This window comes from Nerophis ophidion, linkage group LG19, assembly GCF_033978795.1.
Source record: "Nerophis ophidion isolate RoL-2023_Sa linkage group LG19, RoL_Noph_v1.0, whole genome shotgun sequence".
Taxonomy (NCBI): Eukaryota; Metazoa; Chordata; class Actinopteri; order Syngnathiformes; family Syngnathidae; genus Nerophis; species Nerophis ophidion.
This window is the reverse complement of record NC_084629.1, coordinates 17,653,444-17,678,637: the sequence shown is the minus strand read 5'-3', so window position 1 is coordinate 17,678,637 and position 25,194 is coordinate 17,653,444. Positions and strand designations below refer to the sequence as shown.

At 40.7% G+C, this 25,194-nt stretch overlaps 1 long non-coding RNA gene across 1 annotated transcript; it reads right to left on the bottom strand.

Annotated features, from left to right (window-relative positions):
- Positions 1-785: 785 nt before the first annotated feature.
- On the bottom strand, positions 786-11,399 carry LOC133538073 (uncharacterized). Its single transcript, XR_009802925.1, has 7 exons — positions 9,354-11,399; positions 6,016-6,091; positions 5,021-5,098; positions 4,412-4,489; positions 3,802-3,879; positions 1,156-1,227; positions 786-1,039 (listed from the first exon to the last, which is right to left on the bottom strand). It is a non-coding gene; the product is annotated as an uncharacterized LOC133538073 (long non-coding RNA).
- Positions 11,400-25,194: the final 13,795 nt, after the last annotated feature.

Here is a 25,194-nt window from a genome sequence, read left to right as displayed (position 1 = left end):
ATATATATAATGTGTATATGTCGTATATATTTATATATATGTATACATTCACACACACACACACACACACACACACACACACACACACACACACACACACACACACACATACGTGTTTGGGTGACATATGAGGACTTATGACAAAAACGTGACATATGGGGACATGCCTTTCCAATGGTCTTACAGGCCTGGGAATCAGACGGTTAGTGAACCAGAATTTTAGACACACAGTGGTCTATTGAGATTTTTGCAACTCTTTTGTTTTTTTCTGAACCTGATTTTTATGGTACATATGAGGACTTGTCAGGTTTAGGTGACAAATGAAGACCAGAGTGTTTAAGATTTCAAGTTTATGTGACATATGACGACCATGACGTCACAGAGTGTTTAAGATTTCAAGTTTATGTGACATATGACAACCATGACGTCACAGAGTGTTTAAGATTTCAAGTTCATGTGACATATGATGACCATGAAGTCACAGAGTGTTTAAGATTTCAAGTTTGTGAAATATGACAACCATGACATCACAGAGTGTTAAAGATTTCAGGTTCATGTGACATATGAGGCTAATGACATCAGAGACTTAACAAAACCACCTGAGTTGGTTTAGTTGATGTGTTGTCATTAAAAAAAAAAATCCCAATCCCATGCTACTGTAATCTAAAACCAAGAAGAGTTTAAAAGAAACATGGGTAAAAATGTAATTGTCGACTAAGTGTAACTGAATTGTTTTTGTGGATTTTGTCGCTAAGAATTATCTGGAATAAATACAAAACGCTTGCTGTTTATTTTGCTTTTTTAATTGCTGGTAACATACTCAAACTACCACAGAAGATGTGGGAAAACATTTTTTTTCCCTTTTTTTAATATAATTCTGTTATGGATGTAGTACTTGATGGCAAGCCAATCTCTGTCCTGTAGAGCTACTAGTTCTTTATGGAGGCAGGCTTCACAATCTTTTTTACCTGGTACTTTGTTGCCAGTTACAAAATGCAACATGTGTCATTCAACTGCTTCCACTTCTTCCACTTTGCACCTGTCATAAAGGAGACAAAATACAATTTCTTACTGAAGGAATAATGACTATAACACAGTGAAAAGGTGCAAAACGTAATATAATATTCTAGTAAATGATGTGGATTATTTATTTACCCCGCTTTGGAGTGGACCAAGTGGAAGAAGCTTGAGACATACCCACTTCCAGCGATTTGTCCTGCTGTCAATCTGAAAGGAAGAATTAGAAAACTGTAAAAGTAAACATTTAACAAATTGTGCTTTGTGAAGCAGCGGAGTATGTGTGTTGTCCGTCTATTTATGAATAATGCAGACGAGAAGTGTTGGCTGAGTTCTTAACGTTTACTTTCAGAGCGTGCATATCACAACATACAAGATGCCGTCATGGCGACACAACCTATCCCGGGCTACCGCGCATGCTCGTCACTCCTGTTGCATGCTGGGTAGGGTAGTTTTTTTCCCCCTGGCTCATAACATTACAATATAGTACCATGTATATGCGTTCAGTTTATCAAAGCACCAAGCAAACAGATATGGTCATAATTATTTTAAGTGCACTACGCAGAATAAACACAACATTATTAATATTGCTACTATGGATAATTTGATCAAAAATTCCCTAAAACAGCCCACTACCTATAATATAGGTTTTTTAAACATAAGATCCCTGATAAAAAAAAAATGTTTCTGCTGTTACCTCAGAAATTGCCTGTTCAGATGTTATGATTGTGGCTCAGAGATTTGTATGTAGATTATATTTATTTTCCATAACAAACAGGATAACTTAAATACCCTGGCAGTGGCAATAAGCTTAAATGTTTGTAATTACATTTTTTGAGTTGATTTTCATAAAATTTGCTATTTAACTGCTACTGTTTAACAAGGACTGATTTAAATTGTGTTTGCACAACAAATGTTTTGGCGCTTTTGTTCATGTGGAAGAATATTCCAATAAAGGTGCACTACACACTACTTTTGAATTCATTATTGGGCTTTGCGTATACAATGCATTTAATCGCGATTAATAAGAGAAATAGTGTGATTAACTTCGATTAAAAATTTTAATCATTGCCCAGCCCTAATATATATACAAACCCCGTTTCCATAAAAGTTGGGAAATTGTGTTAGATGTAAATATAAACAGAATACAATGATTTGCAAATCCTTTTCAACCCATATTCAATTGAAAGCATTACAAAGACAACATATTTGATGTTCAAACTCAAACTTTTTTTTTTTGCAAATAATGATTAACTTTGAATTTCATGGCTGCAACACGTGCCAAAGTAGTTGGGAAAGGGCATGTTCACCACTGTGTTACATCACATTTTCTTTTAACAACACTCAATAAACGTTTGGGAACTGAGGAAACTAATTGTTGAAGCTTTGAAAGTGGAATTCTTTACCATTCTTGCTTGATGTACAGCTTAAGTTGTCGTGTTTTACGCTTCATAATGCGCTACACATTTTCGATGGGAGACATGTCTGGACTGCAGGCGGGCCAGGAAAGTACCCGCACTCTTTTACTACGAAGACACGCTGTTGTAACACGTGGCTTGGCGTTGTTTTGCTGAAATAAGCAGGGGCGTCCATGATAATGTTGCTTGGATGACAACATATGTTGCTCCAAAACCTGTATGGACCATTCAGCATTAATGGTGCCTTCTCAGATGTGTAAGTTACCCATGCTTTGGGCACTAATACACCTCCATACCATCACACATGCTGGCTTTTGAACTTTGCGCCGGATGGTTATTTTCCTCTTTGTTCCGGAGAACACCACGTCCACAATTTCCATATATAATTTGAAATGTGGACTCGTCAGACCACAGAACACTTTTCCACTTTGCATCAGTCCATCTTAGATGAGCTCGGGCCCAGCGAAGCCCGCGGCGTTCCTCTGTGTTGTTGATAAATGGCATTTGCTTTGCATAGTAGAGTTTTAACTTGCATTTACAGATGTAGCGACCAACTGTAGTAACTGACAGTGGTTTTCTGAAGTATTTCTGAGCCCATGTGGTGATATCTTTTATACACTGATGTCGGTTTTTAATGCAGTACATCGCTTACGTGCAGTGATTTCTCCAGATTCTCTGAACCTTTTGATAATTTTACGGACCGTAGATGGTAAAATCCCTAAATTCTTTGCAAAAAAAATGTTTAGCAGTTTTAACATCAAATATGTTGTCTTTGTAGCATATTCAACAGAATTGGGGTTGAAAATTCTTTGCAAATCATTGTATCCTGTTTATATGTACATCTAACACAATTTCCCAACTCATATGGAAACGGGGTTTGAATGTATTTATATGTATATAGCCTATTATTTGCGCACTATTTACAAGTTATGTACCAAAAACACGACCACCGAAAAAATACTTTGATCAATGAAAACAGCGCTGCAGAAACCGGCTGTAAACAAGAGGCACTGCATTTTCTGAATTGAAACACTCATTTTAAAGCTTTGACATTAACATTTTAACACACACTACTCTGGTTCAGAAAATATGAGGACCTTATATGAAACACACCTAGGTCTTTCTTGGTTCAAACAATATGAGGACATGACGAGTGCTCACAAGTAGAATTTATGTTGTTGACTTGTAACATCTCCTGTTTTGCTAAACATGAGTTCCAAACTCCCCACTGACTAACATGGATGTACCCTTACGAAAATGTTGTCATATAAACTGATCTGTGAGAGATTAAAATTAATAAATGTCTTTCAAAATATAGGTTGGGTCAAATTTAGAGCAGATATAGTAAAAATAGACATGTAATAACCTGTTGGAGGGATGAAGTTGGTTTATGGCTGTCATCTGAATCTAGAGAATGTTGAGATAGAACCTCAACAGTTGGTTTCTGCAACAAAACACAAAAATATAATGTCATAACTAATTAATTATAACATTCTCACCACTTTTTGTTGATAAAAATCTGAGCATACAATGCCAGATAAAGGGTAAAGATTATTACAGAGTTTCAGCTCTTAGACAATTCATTAAGAATGTAACACACACAAAAATCTGGTTCAGAAAATATGAGGACCTGAATTGAGACACTCATTTTAAAGCTTTGACATTAACATTGTAACACACATTTTCTGGTTCAGAAAATATGAGGACCTTATATGAAACACACCTAAGTCTTTCTTGCTTCAAACAATATAAGGACATGACGAGTGCTCACATGTAGAATTTATGTTGTTGACTTGTAACATCTCCTGTTTTGCTAAACATGAGTTCTAAACTTTCTACTGACTAACATGGATGTACCCTTGCGAAAAAGTTGTCATATAAACTGATCTGTGAGAGATTAAAATAAATAAATGTCTTTCAAAATATAGGTTGGGTCAAATTTAGAGCAGATATAGTAAAAATAGACATGTAATAACCTGTTGGAGGGATGAAGTCAGTTAATGGCTCACATCTGAATCTGGAGAATGTTGAGATGGAACCTCAACAGTTGGTTTCTGCAACAAAACACAAAAATATAATGTCAGAACTAATTAATTATAACATTATCAGCACTTTTTGTTGATAAAACTCTGAGCATACAATGCCAGATAAATAGAAAATATTATTACAGAGTTTCAGCTCTTAGACAATTAATTAAGAATATAAAACACACTAAAATCTGGTTCAGAAAATATGAGGACCTGAATTGAGACACTCATTTTAAAGCTTGGACATTAACATTGTAACACACACTAATCTGGTTTAGAAAATATGAGGACCTTATGAAACACACCTAAGTCTTTCTTGGTTCAAACAATATAAGGACATGACGAGTGGTCACATGTAGAATGTATGTTGTTGACTTGTAACATCTCCTGTTTTGCTAAACATGAGTTCCAAACTCCTTACTGACTAACATGGATGTACCCTTACGAAAATGTTGTCATATAAACTGATCTGTGAGAGATTAAAATTAATAAATGTCTTTCAAAATATAGGTTGGGTCACATTTAGAGCAGATATAGTAAAAATAGACTTGTAATAACCTGTTGGAGGGATGAAGTCGGTTTATCGCTCACATCTGAATCTGGAGAATGTTGAGATAGAACCCCAACAGTTGGTGTCTGCAACAAAACACAAAAATATAATGTCAGAACTAATTAATTATAACATTAACAACCACTTTTGGTTGATAATATTCTGAGCATATAATTCTACATGAACAGTAAAGATTATTATAGCGTTTTAGCTCTTAGACTATTATTTAAGAAAGTAACATTCACTAAAATGTGGTTCAGAAAATATGAGGACCTGGATTGAAACACTCATTTTAAAGCTTTGAATTAAACATTGTAACACACACTAATGTGGTTCAGAAAAATATGAGGACCTTATATGAAACACACTGAAGTCTTTTTTAGTTCAAACAATATGAGTACATGACAAGTGATCACATATAGAATTCATGTTGCTGACCTGTAACATCTCCTGTTTTGCTAAACATGAGTTGTAAATTCCACAGACTAACATGGAAGTACGCTTAAAACATTTTTGTCATATAAACTGATCTGTGAGAGGTTAAAAGGATTAAATGTCTTTTGAAGTATAGGTTGTGTCAAGTTTTTAGCAGATATAGGGCAGCACGGTGGGACACGGGTTAGTGCATGTGCGTCACAAATCGAAGGTCCTGAGTAGTCCTGAGTTAAATCCTGGGCTCGTGATCTTTCTGTGTGGAGTTTGCATGTTCTCCCCGTGACTGCGTGGGTTCCCTCCGGGTACTCCGGCTTCATCTTACCTCCAAAGACATGCACCTGGGGATAGGTTGATTGGCAACACTAAATTGGCCCTAGTGTGTGAATGTGAGTGTAAATGTTGTCTATTTGTGTTGGCCGTGTAATGAGGTGGCGACTTGTCCAGGGTGTACTCCGCCTTCCGCCCGAATGCAGCTCAGATAGGCTCAAGCACACCCCGCCAACCCAAAAAAGGGACAGGTAGTAGAAAATGGATGGATGGATGGATAGTAAAATAGTCAAGTAATAACCTGTTGGAGGGATGAAGTCGGTTTATCGCTCACATGAATCTGGAGAATGTTGAGATAGAACATCAACAGTTGGTGTCTGCAACAAAACACATAAAAATAATGTTAGAACTTATTAATTATAACATTATCAGCACTTTTTGTTGTTAACATTATGAGCATATAATGCCAGATAAATAGTAAAGATATTTATAGAGGGTTTCTGTCTCTTGTCCCGCTCATGTCTTGTGATGAACTTCCCTCGGTACTCGACCACAAAAGAACCTTTTTAAATTGATGCAAGAGCAAATACACCATATCCTGATAAAACAGTTTATCAATTAACAATGTTTGGAAAATCTGTTTTAAAAAGGAATAATAATAGTCGTTACTTGACTAAAAATTCAATTACAAACAGAATTACTCTTTCATAAATGTAAATAATTATTAAATTAAGTACAAACCCCGTTTCCATATGAGTTGGGAAATTGTGTTAGATGTAAATACAAACTGAATACAATGATTTGCAAATCATTTTCAAGCCATATTCAGTTGAATATGCTACAAAGACAACATATTTGATGTTCAAACTGATAAACATTTTTTTGGTGCAAATAATCATTAACTTTAGAATTTGATGCCAGCTACACGCAACAAACAAGTTGGGAAAGGTGGCAATAAATACTAATAAAGTTAAGAAATGCTCATCAAACACTTATTTGGGACATCCCACAGGTGTGAAGGCTAATTTGGAACAGGTGGGTGCCATGATTGGCTATAAAAACAGCTTCCCAAAAAATGCTCAGTCTTTCACAGGAAAGGATGGGGCGAGGTACACCCCTTTGTCCACAACTGTGTGAGCAAATAGTCAAACAGTTTAAGAACAACCTTTCTCAAAGTGCAATTGCAAGAAATTTAGGGATTTCAACATCTACGCTCCATGATATCATCAAAAGGTTCAGAGAATCTGGAGAAATCACTCCACGTAAGCGGCATGTCTGGAAACTAACATTGAATAACCGTGACCTTCCATCCCTCAGACGGCACTGTATAAAAAACCGACATCAATCTCTAAAGGATATCACCACATGAGTTCAGGAACACTTCAGAAAACCACTGTCACTAAATACAGCGTGTTGCTATATCTGTAAGTGCAAGTTAAAGATCTATTATGCAAAGCGAAAGCCATTTATCAACAACATCCAGAAACGCCGCCGGCTTCTCTGGGCCCGAGATCATCTAAGATGGACTGATGCAAATTGGAAAAGTGTTCTGTGGTCTGACGAGTCCACATTTCAAATTGTTTACGGAAATATTCAACATGGTGTCATCCGGATCAAAGGGGAAGCGAACCATCCAGACTGTTATCGACGCAAAGTTGAAAAGCCAGCATCTGTGATGGTATGGGGATGCATTAGTGCCCAAGGCATGGGTAACTTACACATCTGTAAGTTACCCATCTGTTTGGAACAACATTTGCTGCGATTTAAGCGCCGACTTTTTCATGTACACCCCGGCTTATTTCAGCAAGACAATGCCAAGCCACATTCAGCACGTGTTCAGCTTCATAAAAAAAGAGTGCAGGTACTTTCCTGGCCGGCCTGCAGTCCTATCAAAAATGTGTGGTGCATTATGAAGCGTAAAATACGACAGAGGAGACCCCGGACTGTTGAACGACTGAAGCTCTACATAAAACAAAAATGGGAAAGAATTCCACCTTCCAAGCTTCAACAATTAGTTTCCTCAGTTCCCAAACGGTTATTGAGTGTTGTTGAAAGAAAAGGTGATGTAACACAGTGGTGAACATGCCCTCTCCCAACTACTTTGGCACGTATTGCAGCCATGAAATTCTAAGTTAATTATTATTTGTAAAAAAAATGATTCCGTTTGGACTTGTCCAGGGTGTACCCCGCCTTCCGCCCGATTGTAGCTGAGATAGGCGCCAGTGCCCCCCGCGACCCCACAAGGGAATAAGAGGTGGATGGATGGATGGATTTACATCTAACACAATTTCCCAACTCATATGGAAACGGGGTTTGTAATTAATGTGTTACTTGAAAAAGAAAAGTTTTAAATATCTAGCATATGCAGTTGAGAGACATTTCATGAGAGCAGAGTGTGTGTGTGCCTTTAAAAAGCTGTGCCTTTTGCCAAGTGACGTGGGACTTCAGCGCCCAGACATAGCAGAATAGTTCAGCTGTATTTTTTAGCTTAGCAGTGGCAGTTAAGATAGTTATGTTGAATGTTTTTGTTCGCGTGTGGATGAGGCCTCTTTCTATTTGATATCGTGTTCGTAATTACTTCCGGGGGTTGCTTTCATTAGTAAAAAGATATTACCTGCACTAACCCTTTTGTGCTTCTAACGCTGTCTTGTTGACATACAATCACATCAAAAGTAGCATGCCACATTACATAAAACGCATCGTAACAGCGTTGTAGCGTACATAAAAGTTATTAGATTACTCGTTACCAGTAAAAGTAACAGCATTAGTAACATCGTTTTCATATACCGCTGTTATACCATCCATCCATCCATCCATCATCTTCCGCTTTTCCGAGGTGGGGTCGCGGTGGCAGCAGCCTAAGCAGGGAAGCCCAGACTTCCCTCTCCCCAGCCACTTGGTCTAGCTCTTCCCGGGGGATCCCGAGGCGTTCCCAGGCCAGCCGGGAGACATAATCTTCCCAACGTGTCCTGGGTCTTCCCCGTGGCCTCCTACCAGTTGGACGTGCCCTAAACACCTCCTTAGGGAGGCGTTCGGGTGGCATCCTGACCAGATGCCCGAACCACCTCATCTGGCTCCTCTCGATGTGAAGGAGCAGCGGCTTTACTTTGAGTTCCTCCCGGATGGCAGAGCTTCTCACCCTATCTCTAAAGGAGAGCACCGCCACACGGCGGAGGAAACTCATTTCGGCTGCTTGTACCCGTGATCTTGTCCTTTCGGTCATGACCCAAAGCTCATGACCATAGGTGAGGATGGGAACGTAGATCGACCGGTAAATTGAGAGCTTTGCCTTCCGGCTCAGCTCCTTCTTCACCACAACGGATCGATACAACGTCCGCATTACTGTAGACGCCGCACCGATCCGCCTGTCGATCTCACCATCCACTCTTCCCTCACTCGTGAACAAGACTCCAAGGGGCCATAGAGGTCGGGTGCATTGTGAGCTGGGCGGCAGCCGAAGGCAGGGCACTTGGCGGTCCGATCCTCGGCTACAGAAGCTAGCTCTTGGGACGTGGAACGCTGTTATTCCAAACACTTCTAATTAAAGCTATATAATACAACCTCTATTAGACAGTAAGGAAATGATCCAAATGAGATGTTGATACAGTTACCATTGATATGTTACATAACAAGACATACCTTTCCAATCATTGATCCACTGGGCCTTAAAACAAGACTTGTCACATCCAGATCACATAAACTCGGTGGCTTCAGCCTCAGGATTACGTCTCGCTCTTCTTTTGGATACGATGTCTACATCATGTGTTGATGCACCTAACAAATCCACACATAAAAATGAAAAAAGTCAGTGACACAGAAATAAAACAAAGAACTAAACCCTTCAAAAACTGTTAAATTTAGGCTCAATGCAGCCATGAAGCTTCTCAAACAAAGAACTAATGTAACAATATCAGTAACATGCCAACTCCATAGTGCTTATCAGCTTGAAATATTTGTATTTGAGAAAAAGTATAAACAATTTGAAGAACTCTAGTCTGTCTTGTTTAAAATTAAGAAAAGGTTTACTTGCATAGTGATCAAGGGTGATGGGTCAAATGCAGAGAATAATTTCACCACACCTTGTGTGTGACAATCACTGCTACTTATAATCTTTCATGCAACTTAAAAAAAAAAAAAATTAAATGCCTTGGCCTTGGCCCAGAACTGAAATGCTTTATTTAACCTCATAAAATCAAATCTGATTGCAATTAATAACAAAAAACATTTAACTGTTGTTTATAATGAACTATTTTCCTATGTTAAAAAACATTGGTCTATTTAATTACGTTAAACTCCATTTTATGCTCACCTGATTCAACCATGCTGCCGAAGACTGTCAAAGATGGTTTGTGGCCAAGATAGATGTCTCCCTCTGGTGCTGCAGGTCCCGGAAGTGCTGTTCACTGAGCGCTCTGTTGTGCTCAAAATCGTGTGTGAAGTTTTGTATTTCGATTATAAATGGTCCTTTTGGAAAACCCTTTATATATATATTCAATATTAAGTGTGATACGTGAGCTGTATAACTTCCAAGATGAAAATAGTTAACTAGTGATTTAGCCCTCTGTTAGGATCCGACATCATCCACTGGCCAATCAGGCAGCGCCTAACTGAAAATTGGACCAATCAGACGCCGAGACTCTTCAGAGTGGGCGGAAGTAACCATCTTGAACACTATGTAAAGAGAATACCTCCAAAAACAATCGCCAATTGAATCCAAAATTGGTCCCAAAGATAAAAATACCTAAATCATGTGCTATTGTAACCATTTCAAAATATTAAATACTGGATGTAGTTTGAATTGCATTTGAATTATTGCCTTAGTCTCAATCAAGGTTGAGGGTTGTTTCTTTTGGTTTTTTTTGGAGGGGGTGGGGGCATTTATGCAAAAACCTACATTTCAGGCAGATTTAAATTAATTATTGTGCGGCATTGTATTTTAGTCAACATAATAGCAAAAAGCCCAATACAGTAAAATACTGAATCATCCATCCATCCATCATCCATCCATCATCCTCCGCTTATCCGAGGTCGGGTCGCGGGGGCAGCAGCCTAAGCAGGGAAGCCCAGACTTCCCTCTCCCCAGCCACTTCGTCTAGCTCTTCCCGGGGGATCCCGAGTCGTTCCCAGGCCAGCCGGGAGACATAGTCTTCCCAACGTGTCCTGGGTCTTCCCCGTGGCCTCCTACCAGCTGGACGTGCCCTAAACACCTCCCTAGGGAGGCGTTCGGGTGGCATCCTGACCAGATGCCCGAACCACCTCATCTGGCTCCTCTCCATGTGGAGGAGCAGCGGCTTTACTTTGAGTTCCTCCCGGATGGCAGAGCTTCTCACCCTATCTCTAAGGGAGAGCCCCGCCACCCGGCGGAGGAAACTCATTTCGGCTGCTTGTACCCGTGATCTTATCCTTTCGGTCATGACCCAAAGCTCATGACCATAGGTGAGGATGGGAACGTAGATCGACCGGTAAATTGAGAGCTTTGCCTTCCGGCTCAGCTCCTTCTTCACCACAACGGATCGGTACAACGTCCGCATTACTGAAGACGCCGCACCGATCCGCCTGTCGATCTCACGATCCACTCTTCCCCCACTCGTGAACAAGACTCCTAGGTACTTGAACTCCTCCACTTGGGGCAGGGTCTCCTCCCCAACCCGGAGATGGCACTCCACCCTTTTCCGGGCGAGAACCATGGACTCGGACTTGGAGGTGCTGATTCTCATTCCGGTCGCTTCACACTCGGCTGCGAACCGATCCAGTGAGAACTGAAGATCCCGGTCAGATGAAGCCATCAGGCCCACATCATCTGCAAAAAGCAGAGACCTAATCCCGTGGCCACCAAACCGGATCCCCTCAACGCCTTGGCTGCGCCTAGAAATTCTGTCCATAAAAGTTATGAACAGTATCGGTGACAAAGGACAGCCTTGGCGGAGTCCAACCCTCACTGGAAACGTGTCCGACTTACTGCCAGCAATGCGGACCAAGCTCTGACACTGATCATACAGGGAGCGGACCGCCACAATAAGACAGTCCGGTACCCCATACTCTCTGAGCACTCCCCACAGGACTTCCCGAGGGACACGGTCGAATGCCTTCTCCAAGTCCACAAAGCACATGTAGACTGGTTGGGCAAACTCCCATGCACCCTCAGAAACCCTGCCGAGAGTATAGAGCTGGTCCACAGTTCCACGACCAGGACGAAAACCACACTGTTCCTCCTGAATCCGAGGTTCAACTATCCGGCGAAGCCTCCTCTCCAGTACACCTGAATAAACCTTACCGGGAAGGCTGAGGAGTGTGATCCCACGATAGTTGGAACACACCCTGCGGTCCCCCTTCTTAAAGAGAGGGACCACCACCCCGGTCTGCCAATCCAGAGGTACCGCCCCCGATGTCCACGCGATGCTGCAGAGTCTTGTCAACCAAGACATCCCCACAGCATCCAGAGCCTTAAGGCACTCCGGGCGGATCTCGTCCACCCCCGGGGCCTTGCCGCCGAGGAGCTTTTTAACTACCTCAGCAACCTCAGCCTCAGAAATAGGAGAGTCCACTACAGATTCCCCAGGCACCGCTTCCTCAAAGGAAGACGTGTTGGTGGGATTGAGGAGGTCTTCGAAGTATTCCCTCCACCGATCCACAACATCCGCAGTCGAAGTCAGCAGAACACCATCCGCACCATACACGGTGTTGATAGTGCACTGCTTCCCCTTCCTGAGGCGGCGGATGGTGGTCCAGAATCGCTTCGAAGCCGTCCGGAAGTCGTTTTCCATGGCTTCCCCGAACTCTTCCCATGTCCGAGTTTTTGCCTCCGCGACCGCTAAAGCTGCACACCGCTTGGCCCGTCGGTACCCGTCCACTGCCTCCGGAGTCCTATGAGCCAAAAGAACCCGATAGGACTCCTTCTTCAGCTTGACGGCATCCCTCACTGCTGGTGTCCACCAACGGGTTCTGGGATTACCGCCACGACAGGCACCAACAACCTTGCGGCCACAGCTCCAATCAGCCGCCTCAACAATAGAGATTCGGAACATGGTCCACTCGGACTCAATATCCCGCACCTCCCTCGTGACATGTTCAAAGTTCTCCCGGAGGTGTGAATTGAAACTCTCTCTGACAGGAGACTCTGCCAGACGTTCCCAGCAGACCCTCACAATGCGTTTGGGCCTGCCAGGTCTGTCCGGCATCCTCCCCCACCATCGCAGCCAACTCACCACCAGGTGGTGATCGGTAGAAAGCTCCGCCCCTCTCTTCACCCGAAAATCAAACCAATTAAATCATCACCATAATCCCTTTATTACTAATTGTCTAGCCCAAATCCTCTCCAGATAAACCAAATGAAAAGTAAAACTAACATAAAAAGGTTGAGATCATCAGATCAGTTGAACATGTGTTATTTGATTTAGAATTCAAAAGTATGTTTATTGCTGTAATGATTAGATGTTTTTCAAAATGTTGGAGTGTGTGAGTTTCTGACCCACATGACATATGAGGACATATGACATATGAGGACAAGTGTGTGTGTGTGTGTGTCATAATAGCAAAGATGGCCACTAGGGGCAAAATCGAAGGTGACCCAAAAAATTAAACACACTTTCACACACTTTTTCTGAAAATTTGACAAATGAAGACTTAAGAGATTTTTGGTCTGGGAACATGCTGGGAGGGTCTAGAACACAATAGCATTGCGGGAAATATGAGGACATGGAAAATGTCCTCATATTTCAACAGGTCCTCATATGTAAGGTGAAATTTCATAAAAAATGTCCCCATATGTCACTTTGACAAACGCACACACACACACACACACACACACACACACGCACACACACACACACACACACACACACACACACACACACACACACACACACACATTTATAATCTGGACAGTGGGTCACTTAATACACCCATTCAATTTATATTATACATCATGTTTTTTTTTTTAAATGCTAGCAACTACATAAACAATTGGATTCAACAAAAAATCTGGATTGAGCATAAAAATTAGCCCAAAAGCCAAGCAAAAAAATATAAAAAATGTTTAGGACCAGAGTACCAAACTATATCTGTGAATGCATCCTTGAGAAAATGTCAATAATAATCTGCCTATTGCATGTTTATATATATATATATTCTTTCTCAATCCGAATAAATTTGACCGATGCTGCTAAAATGACCCATTTTCTCCCCAAAGGCAACTCTGTACTTCTGTATGATACAGCCCACCTGTGCTATTTCCAGTAATTGATAGATTCATCAATGCAGTTGCGCATTCACGCCATACTGGAGAAGATGGTTAAGGTTGGTTTGTGGCGAGAGTGAAGGTTGGGTCAAAGGCGGCCTCTCTGGAATGATAATAGCACTCGGAAATCAAAGAACAATACCTTTTTATTGTCCGGGATGTGTGAAAAATTGGCACTTGGCAAGAAGATAAAGCGGATGTGCACTGATGATGAAGGATTTCGCTTTGGTGTGCCAAGCACAGGTGGGGGAAGGGAACCCATGAGGACCTTGATGACTGGACAAGTGAGGCCAGAGTCCAACCTCATCAGTCTTTGGCAGGACAAAAGGATGGAGGACATTACAACCTTAAGACAGTCGTATCTCAGTTTTCCGGTAGGCCGTTACAGAAGGTCTTGATAAGACTGGATCTTACAGACAGAATACATTTTTGCAGTAGGAAATAATGCAAATCCAATAAATTCATCCAAAAGTATGAACACATTTCATACAGAATAATTATTGAAATACTTAGAGATGATGGATGAATGAACCTTTATCGAAAACTCAAAAAAAAGAAGAAAAAAGAATCATACGAAAACCGAGGTGCGACTGTTTTGTTTACTATTATTCTGATAGTTCTAAAACCTTTGCCGCGTTAAACAACAAACAGGAATTTTTAAGAGCACCCTTTGAATGTAGAAAACATCTCCTATCAAGTCAAGTAGCTGTGCTCTTGCAGAATGTGGCCTTGTCTCGCTAAAAAAAGCAGATTCCTCTCCCATAAGGACTCCATCTGCACGACAGCATATGGTCTTCATAAACCTTATCCATGCCTTTTAGTTTTTAATATAGCATTAACAATTCCTCCGCGGACGAGCAATGATACTGCGGGTGCTAACACAACCCTGAACCCTCGCAGAGGCGAATTTTTGACCCGGCAGGAATGATTCTGAGGAGTTGGACTTGCTTGAGGGTGTTGTTATTTGAAGGCTATTACTTGCCTTTGTATGAACCCAAATAGTTAAAATTTACACAAAGCATGGTTGTTTTATAGCTTTTCCTTTTGACATTTTCGGTTCTTATTCAAACAATTGATTTTGAGATTGATGGTCTTTGGCAAGCACTGCATGGGTTGGACACTGTGAAATGATTAGTCTTCCTGTGTCTTTTCTATCAAGACGACTGTTACCATTTAACAGTTGTGGGAGGAATGATCCAATTGATGGTACGAGGTGCCCATGTACAGTTGCTGCTAAAAATGCTCCAACTTTGTAGGTCATTTCGATTTTCAGTTTATTTCTATGGTCCTCGGTTGCATTTACAGTAAATAACTGGTTTTAGGGATGATTGCATCTACTGTAGTGCTTGGTATATCTAATGTATGTATGAGCAAATTTACTCTGGCCTTTTATTTGTCAGAATATTTAGAGTCCTTGTTTAATTCTACTATCAAACTGTTGTACCTTTAATAAAGGAGGAACAATTTATAGGACATACAGAGTGTCTGTTGGCGTTTTAACCAAGGTTACCATGTAATAACTGGTGGGAGAAAAATCCCAATAAAGGGGCTGCTAGCAACATTTACACAAACTTTACAATGTATTTTAGACGGTATATCTTACCCTTTAACAGCTCCTAGGACAGGGCTCAACTGGTGGACCTGGGGAATGACACCATACTGGCCTTAGGTTCGGTTCAAAACTAAGGGGAGACACATTTTGGACCACTGTTGACATACAGGCAGTGCAATTTAATCTGGCTAGGGTCCACACTTGTGATTTACATACCTGAGGCGTTCCTCAAGGCACCCATTTAAGTCCTTTCCTTTTTTTTGTAAAGTTATTAATATACCTGAAGTGTTGCTGTAGTTTGTTTACTTCATATGCAGTGAGTAGTCATTTGTTCAACCTTTTTAAATACCCAAGAGGTGTTTCCCAAGGTTCCATTTTAAGTCCTCTCTTTTTCATCATTTGGGCTATTAAAATGGTGGCTTGTGAGATACTCACCTTTTTGCAGAAGGCCCTTAAAAACAGTAAATCACTCCTGTAAATCTAACAACATAGACCAAAATCTAATTTGTACTTTAGAGAATGCTAGTTCTTCTGAATATACACTGAAAGATTTATTTTGCACAATAAGCCGCTACTTTTTTCCTACGCTTTGCACATTGCAGCTCATTTAAAATGGTGCCGCTGGATGGATTTTATTTTTGCTAAAAGCTATATGTTTTTGTCTTTCACAAAAATATATAGCTTAGAATATATTATATAAAATATTTATATTATATATGAATATTTTTTTTAAACACCCAGAGACATTAAAATTGTTTGTTTTCGTTTGTGGTATAGTTCACTCACTGCACACACTACGCCCACTACAGTATTTCCTACTGTTTAGTGCTTTGGCCCGGAAGTACAAGTGCCGTCTACTAGTCATCCGTACCGTTCCTACTCGTACGGTTTCTATATTCATCCCTCCAAGCAATGTTTGTAAGTTTTACAATATAACTAAAACAACTTAACCGTCGCATGTTTGATAGTAGAGTTTTTGAGGGTTTCAATGTTTCAGAAAATGAGTGAAACTTAAGTGTCAGTAAGGGTCCAAAAATGTTGGGCCTTTTTTCATATTGATTTGGTTTGTTTTAATGTCAATTCATACCTTAAGACTAATGTCCTCAGCTCGCGCAGCTCTCCTTGCACCATAGCCTTTTAATGCAAGACTTAATTTACCAGAAATTAAAAACGAAAATTGTAACAAGAGTTTTGGACAAAACACTTTTGTCAATATTTCATTTCAACAAGTATGTAAGTTCACATGTCTGCTGTCTTACTGAGTATCTTTCAAAAGATAGCTACATGTTACTGTTTGTTTAAATACATTTACAGTGAATCTTGAAGTAAATCCCAGGAACTATCACTGTGTGTGTTCATTTAACGGTCAAAATTGACCTTTACAAGGTCTGTAACTCTGACAGTGTTGAGTCCATTTGGTTCCATTTGTACACTGTCATAGTAAAGGACAGAATTTGAAATTTTGAATTTTGAGAAACAGTAATTTAGGGGGGGTCTAAATTGATGAAGTTAAAAGTTAAAGTACCAATGATTGTCGCACACACACTAGGTGTGGTGAAATTTGTCTTCTGCATTTGACCCATCCCCTTGATCACCCCCTGGGAAGTGAGGGAAGTGCCGCGCCCGGGAATCATTTATGGTTATTTAACTCCCAATTCCAACCCTTGATGCTGAGTGCCAAGCAGGGAGGCAATGTGTCCCATTTTTATAGTCTTTGGTATGACTCAGCCGGGGTTTGAACTCACAACCTACCGATCTCAGGGAGGACACTCTAACATCTAGGCCACTGAGTAGGTTATATATGTAGATATTTTTGATTGGCAATACTAAATTGGCTCTAGTGGGTGAATGTGAGTATGAATGTTGTCTGTCTATCTGTGTTGGCCCTGTGATGAGGTGGCGACTTGTCCAGGGTGTACTCCGCCTTCCGCCCAAATGCAGCTGAGGTAGGCTCCAGCACCCCCCGTGACCCCAAAAGGGACAAGCGGTAGAAAATGAATGGAAGGAAGTCCGTAACACTTACATGCAGGCACACACATGGAGCCTAACGTTAGTCTCTTTTTCAAGTGTGAACTGACCAATTGGAGAGGCAATAAATGTCCCACAGCTCTGCAACAAATCCAGAAACTTACTTTATTTGTCGCCATGGTGTCCAGGACTGGTGATTTAGAAGTAGCTGAAACACCGCCGACGGCGGATGGACGTTAGCTGCTAGCTAGATACCCATGTCTTAAAGCACCTCTTCCTGAGGGTGTTTCAGTGTTTTTAACTTCACCGTTATTCTTTAGTTTTTAAGCCAAAATGCATACGTTCTCCCTTTTCTGTCTACACACTGTGTCTGCTTGTAAGTACTCGTGATTGTGTGCCGCCGAATATGCTTGTCTGCTCATAAACCAGCGATGACACGACGCGGGCTTGGGGGTTGCGGCACCGGTACGTTTCAAAGGCGGTATCGTACCGAAAATGATTCATTAGTATCGCGGTACTATACTAATACCGGAAAACCGTACAACCCTTCTGCCTACCTTTGCTTTCTTTATTCCAACTATCGCACCATTTTTTGTCTTTCTAAACTATGCTTTTCACTTCTGCTTTACTGTGATTGTTTTTCCATCTGTATTTCAGTTTGAGTTGTTACTTGCTTTGCATACTTATCTGCTATGTTAGCCACAGAAATGTTACCACACTTCCAAGCTTTATTCGTTCTAAAGATTGTCCGAACTATTTCATAAATGAAATCCTGTTTTGTTTCTGACGGTATGTTCTTCATGCTGATTAATGCACTGCTAGTGTCCGAGCACACAACTACTTTGCTTGCTTTATTTTGCTCTGTCCAATTAACTGCCGTGGAAATTGCTATTACTTCCCACATGAAAAAACGTTAACTTGTAACTACCCCTTTTATTCAATACTATTTTTTCCTGTGGAATAACTGCTGAAGCTCCTACTTTATTATTTATAGTTTTATATGCATCTGTATATAGTTTGACATATTCTGAATACTTGTCCTCAAGTTTTTCTGTCTAATAATAACTTAGAATTCCATTCTATTTTAGTTGCTAATGCACGTCTGGTAGGTCGTACATCTACTGTGGTATGCCAGGAATTAGAACTGTTGGGCTAACTATAACATTTTCAATTTGAACTTTTTTACATATAAATGGGTTGTACTTGTATAGCGTTTTTCTACCTTCAAGGTACTCAAAGCGCTTTGACACTACTTCCACATTTACCCATTCACACAGTGATGGAGGGAGCTGCCATGCAAGGCGCTAACCAGTATCCATCAGGAGCAAGGGTGAAGTGTCTTGCTCAGGACACAACGGACGTGACGAGGTTGGTACTAGGTGGGGATTGAACCAAGGACCCTCGGGTTGCGCACGGCCACTCTGCCACTGCGCCACGCCGTCCCTAAATATGTCTCCTATTATCCATCCAAAACTCCTAGTAATTTAATTGTCTTTTCATTGGCAATTGAGTAATATTTGATGAGTGTGATGTCCTTGCCTGGACCCTTTTTAGTTCGTCCAATAAACTGCTGACAGTTGATAGACTTTTCATTAATTTCTACTTTTAACGCTGCCACTGGTGTTGATTTTCTTGCCCCACAACTAGTGTCATAAAACTAATCTCGTTCATGACTCTGTTTGATTACAATTTCAATATAATCTTGTTCATCTCCATCAAAATGTTTCCTTCCCTTATGTTACGGTTTGTACAGGGGAAGAAGACGGAACAGACAGCAGGGACGTTGTTTAACTCTGTTTATCTATATATATATATATATATATATATATATATGTGTGTGTATATATGCGTATATATATGTGTGTATATATATGTATATATATATACACGTATATATATATATATATATATATATATATATATGTATATGTCTGTATATGTATGTATATATATGTGTATACATATATATACATATATGTATGTATACATATATACATATATGTACATATATGTATATATACATATATGTGTGTGTATATATATATATGTGTATATATATATGTGTGTGTGTGTGTGTGTATAGTGTGCGACTATGTGTGGGAATTAAAGGGGAACATTATCACAATTTCTGATGGGTTAAAACCAATAAAAATCAGTTCCCAGTGGCTTATTTTATTTTTCGAAGTTTCTCTCAAAATTTTACCCGTCATGCAATATCCCAAAAAATGGCTTCAAAGTGCCTGATTTTAACCGTCGTTATAGCCACCCGTCTATTGTCCTGTGATGTCACTGCGTGAAGCCACCAGAAACAAATATGGCGGATAGTACAGAAAGGTATAGCATAGTAGCTCGGATTCAGACTCAGATTTCAGTGGCGCAAGCGATTCAACAGATTACGCATGTATTGAAACGGATGGTTGGAGTGTGGAGGCAGATAGCGAAAATGAAATAAAAGAAGAAACTGAAGCTATTGAGCCATATCACCACAGACAGCGGCAACGAGGACGAATTCGCCGATCGCCTTCTAACCAACGATTGCAATTTTTAACCACTGGTGCAACTTGAATGTGTCGATTGGTATGTGTTTGTTTGGCAATAAATGTGGGTGGAGGGAAAGGCTGGATGCAAATATAGCTACAAATGAGGCATAATGATGCAATATGTACATACAGCTAGCCTAAATAGCATGTTAGCATCGATTAGCTTGCAGTCATGCCATGAGCAAATATTTCTGATTAACACATAAGTCAATAACATCAACAAAACTCACTTTTGTGATTTCGTTGACTTTATCATTGGAAATGCATCTGCTTTGAGTGTCGCAGGATCTCTGTGCCATCTCTGTCGTAGCATTGGTATGTGTTTGTTCGGCATTAAATGTGGGTGGAGGAAAAGGCTGGATGCAAATATAGCTACAAATGAGACATAATGATGCAATATGTACATACAGTTAACCTAAATAGCATGTTAGCATTGATTAGCATGCCGTGACCATTGATATGTCTGATTAGCACACTCCACGTAAGTCAACTTGAATCCGTCTCTGTTTGTGTTGTTACACCCTCCGACAACACACAGACGAGGCATAATGTCTCCAAGGTACGGAAAACAGTCGAAAAAACAGAAAATAAAAGAGCTGATTTGACTTGGTGTGTGTAATGTGTTTGAGAAAATGGCGGATTGCTTCCCGTTGTAACGTCACGGGTGAAAGGTCATTGCTCCGACAGAGAACAATTGAAAGGGGTTTCAATCGCCAAAACTCACCCTTTTAGAGTTCGGAAATCGGTTAAAAAACATATGGTCTTTTTTTCTTCAACATCAAGGTGTATATTGACGCTTACATAGGTCTGGTGATAATGTTCCCCTTTAAATGTTGAGTGTTACCAGTAGTGATAAGCGAGAGGCGAAAGTCCAAAGAGGGGCAAGGCTGGCTCGGAGGTCCATGAGCAGGCAGGAAGTCGGGGATAATAGAGAGATGTCAAAGTCCGTGTCCAGGCGGGAGGTCGAGATCCAAAAGAGGCAGCCAGAGAACCAGAGGGTAACACAGGGAGACGAGACACGCTGCCCGTAACGCGGGAATGGCGGTAGGCTGCTGGAAGACGACAAGGGGGACACGTTTCCAATCAACATGGACGGGGAGGAACACAGAGCGAGAGTATGCATATAGCTTGTAGAATTTTGGCTTACTGTACAGAAAGAGGTAGCTATGTTCTGGCACAGGATAGTAGCTTGCGCTGGCATAAGAAGACAGGTCTTCTCATCAGCGGCAAGTGCGTTGATAGCTGGTGATTGAATGCAGCCGCTTGCTGCAGCCGGAGAAACGTGCGCCCGGCGCGGTTTTGGAGGTGACACCTCATACACTTTTACGAGCACTCTATTTTCCATAGATTAATCCCTCTCTTCTTTGGTCCAATCTGAGTATGTCTTCCACCTATACCTTGCCATTATCCCATTCCTTCTCGATCCAGTCACAAATCAGATTATGCCTTATCGCCAAAACATTCAAGTCGATACGCTCACGGATTGTAGCAAGGACGTCACAGCGATTTATCTGAATGAAGGGCTGCCAATATTTGCATGAGAAATGTCAAGTGTGGTGTGAAAAAGGGTTAAATCACGCTCATAGTGTGAGGTTTGGCAGCATTGCGTTTTCATGGATATTTGAATGTGCTACCGTATTGTAATCAACCTAGCGTTGTTAGCATGAGCTAATATCCTAAAATGTTTACAAGAGTCTATGTTAGCATTGTTAACTTACAATGGCATTCTTTTTGCATTGTTTCAGTAAGTTTGCCAAAACGTTACCGTGGAGTTATTGAGTCCGTTTAGGTGATAGGAAAGCTAGCTTTCGCAGCCAGTGGGTCCATGACGATGACTTCTGTTTTGTTTGATCAGCCATTTTACTGTCGTGTTACAGACATCGTTTGGAAACACTTATGGTATGTAAATAAACAAACACATACCGAAACATTCCGTGCAAATAGCTAATTTCACAACGTATATATCTGCGGCTCATAGTCCGTTGCAACTATTATTCAAAAACAATTTTTTATTCTGAAATCAAGGCTTATCAATCAATCAATCAATCAATCAATCAATGTTTATTTATACAGCCCTAAATCACAAATGTCTCAAAGGACTGTACAAACCATTTACGACTACGACATCCTCGGAAGAACCCACATATACTAGTGCGCTCTATGTTCTGTAAAATATGGCAGTAGTAAAAAATTATTTAGTTGAACAAACCTGTTCTAGAACTTAAAGACGTAACTACAGCATGTACAGTAGAACACATGCACTTGCATTAGCTTCTGGTGTTGTTTGCTAATAATAGAGTTATCTGTAACAACATTTTTCCCGAAAATCGGCCGATACCTATCAGTGGCTGATTGGTCCACACCCCCGACTGTACGTTATTATACGTATTATTATACAAGACATTCAATTTGGGCGTTTGTGTCAATGCTCATGCGTGAGCAAAGGAACTTGAACATTTGACTTTGTGGATTATCTGGAGTCTGATTTTCTTTTAAAATTATAACATTCTTATTGACTATACGAGACCACCAGCGTGAACGCTTGTGCGGAACCTGAGACTGTGTAGATTATTTTAAGTGCTACTGGGATGCTGCAGGGCTTCACGGTGGCAGAGGGGTTAGTGCGTCTGCCTCACAATACGAAGTTCCTGCAGTCCTGGGTTCAAATCCAGGCTCGGGATCTTTCTGTGTGGAGTTTGCATGTTCTCCCCGTGAATGCGTGGGTTCCCTCCGGGTACTCCGGCTTCCTCCCACTTCCAAAGACATGCACCTGGGGATAGGTTGATTGGCAACACTAAATTGGCCCTAGTGTGTGAATGTGAGTGTGAATGTTGTCTGTCTATCTGTGTTGGCCCTGCGATGAGGTGGCGACTTGTCCAGGGTGTACCCTGCCTTCCGCCCGATTGTAGCTGAGATAGGCGCCAGCGCCCCCCGCGACCCCGAAAGGGAATAAGCGGTAGAAAATGGATGGATGGATGGATGGGATGCTGCACTGTATAATATTGTACTGTATTGTTAACATATTTTTTACCTGAGGAATAACCATTATGATTAATTCATCATATAAACGTGGAACACAAGTCTTGTGCTGAAAGATAGAAACATCCTACCAGTTGGCATCCTAGTAAGAGCAGTCATTGTACAGTGAGTGATTATCTTATTTTGTTTGTAGTTTGTATTCCTTCTTTAGCACTTAGCATGATACTTGGTGTTTCACCAGAACTGGATCTGCTTATCACTACGCTTCTAAACCTTATATTCAGGCTAAAGAATGTAAGGTTCTGGATTATCATTTTCTTTAAAGGGGAACATTATCACCAGACCTATGCAAGCGTCAATATATACCTTGATGTTGCAGAAAAAAGACCATGTATTTTTTTAACCGATATCCGAACTCTAAATGGGTGAATTTTGGCAAATTAAACGCCTTTCTGTTTATCGGTCTTTTAGCGATGACATCAGAATGTGACGTCACCGAGGTAACACACCCGCCATTTTCACTTTCACATTACAAACACCGGGTCCCAGCTCTGTTATTTTCCGTTTTTTCGACTATTTTTTGGAACCTTGGAGACATCATGCCTCGTCGGTGTGTTGTCGGAGGGTGTAACAACACTAACAGGGAGGGATTCAAGTTGCACCACTGGCAAGAAATCTGCCGCCAGACCCCATTGAATTTGCCAGAGTGTCTGCACATTTTACCGGTGATGCTAAGACAGACATGACACAGAGATGTATGGATAACCTGCAGATGCATTTGCAACAATTAAGTCAACGAAATCACAAATGTGAGTTTTGTTGATGTTGTTGACTTATGTGCTAATCAGACATATTTGGTCACGGCATGACTGCCAGCTAATCGATGCTATCATGCTACGCTAATCAGTGCTAACATGCTATTTACGCTAGCTGTATGTACATTCGAAACTAGATACCCATATTTAATGCGAAACAAACACTTACCAATCGACGGATTTAAGTTGCTCCAGTGTCACAAGATGCAAAAGTCCTGATCGTTTGGTCCGCACATTTTACCGGCGATGCTAATAAGGCAGCCATGCTATGGGCCACTTCATTAGGTACACCCTTGCTATGGCCGAATAGCGTCAATAGCTATTCGCTCAATAGCTTCAATTTCTTCTTCAATTTCATTTTCGCTATCCGCCTCCATACTCCGACCATCTGTTTCAATACATGCGTAATCTGTTGAATCGCTTAAGCCGCTGAAATCCGAGTCTGAATCCGAGCTAATGTCGCTATATCTTGCTGTGGTAACCGCCATATTGTTTGTATTGGCAGCCCTGTATGACGTCACCGGGAAATGGACCGTCGCATCGCAAATAGCGAAAATCAAGAACTTTAAAGCTTTTTTTAGGGATATTCCGGGTGGTGTAAAATTTTGAAAAAAACTTTGAAAAATAAAACAAGCCACTGGGAACTGATTTTTATTGTTTTTAACCCTTTTGAAAATGTGATAATGTTCCCCTCTAAAGTAGTTGTTGTTGAAGGAAATAGCGAACGTTGCGCTGTGCTCTGTGAAATCCATGCGCCCCCCAAAAATGTTCCGGTAATGTTTTAATAGTTAAGTATTACATGTTATTAATGTGTCTGTTACATTACATACATACTTACACAATGTATTTAAAATGTGATTGAGGTGTTTTTAGAGGGCTTTATAGGCGGAATAGAATTCCCATTACCTGCTATGCTAGCTGACATTGCTAGCGTTTATTTACGTCTCACATAGGTATTGCAAATGATGGGCAAAATCCCCAAAAAGTGAAGTTCCCTTTTAATGTGGCTCTCACCTTGTGTAAAAATGTTAAAACTTTTTTATGGACTTGATGGACATATGTTGTTGTTTTTTGCTTAATTCAATGTCCCTGTCAAACTTGATAGAATGATTGCCAGTCCCAGTTTCAAAGTAGTCAAACAGTCTTTAGGTTTGTCCCATCCTATTATACGGTTGCCATATCACATTTTGGGTTCAAATCTCTGATGACATTGGGGCCATTACAGAGATGTACTATCAAAGGGATTTGTCTGTAGTGAATTGACTGCACAAGAGAACAAAGCATCAGCTCTTCCCTCTCATCTGATGGCGCTGTCAGACGCCTCCAATCGGAACTGGAGTAGTTTGGATCAAAAGCCATGTATGAATGATGGCATAACCCTTCAGTTTGG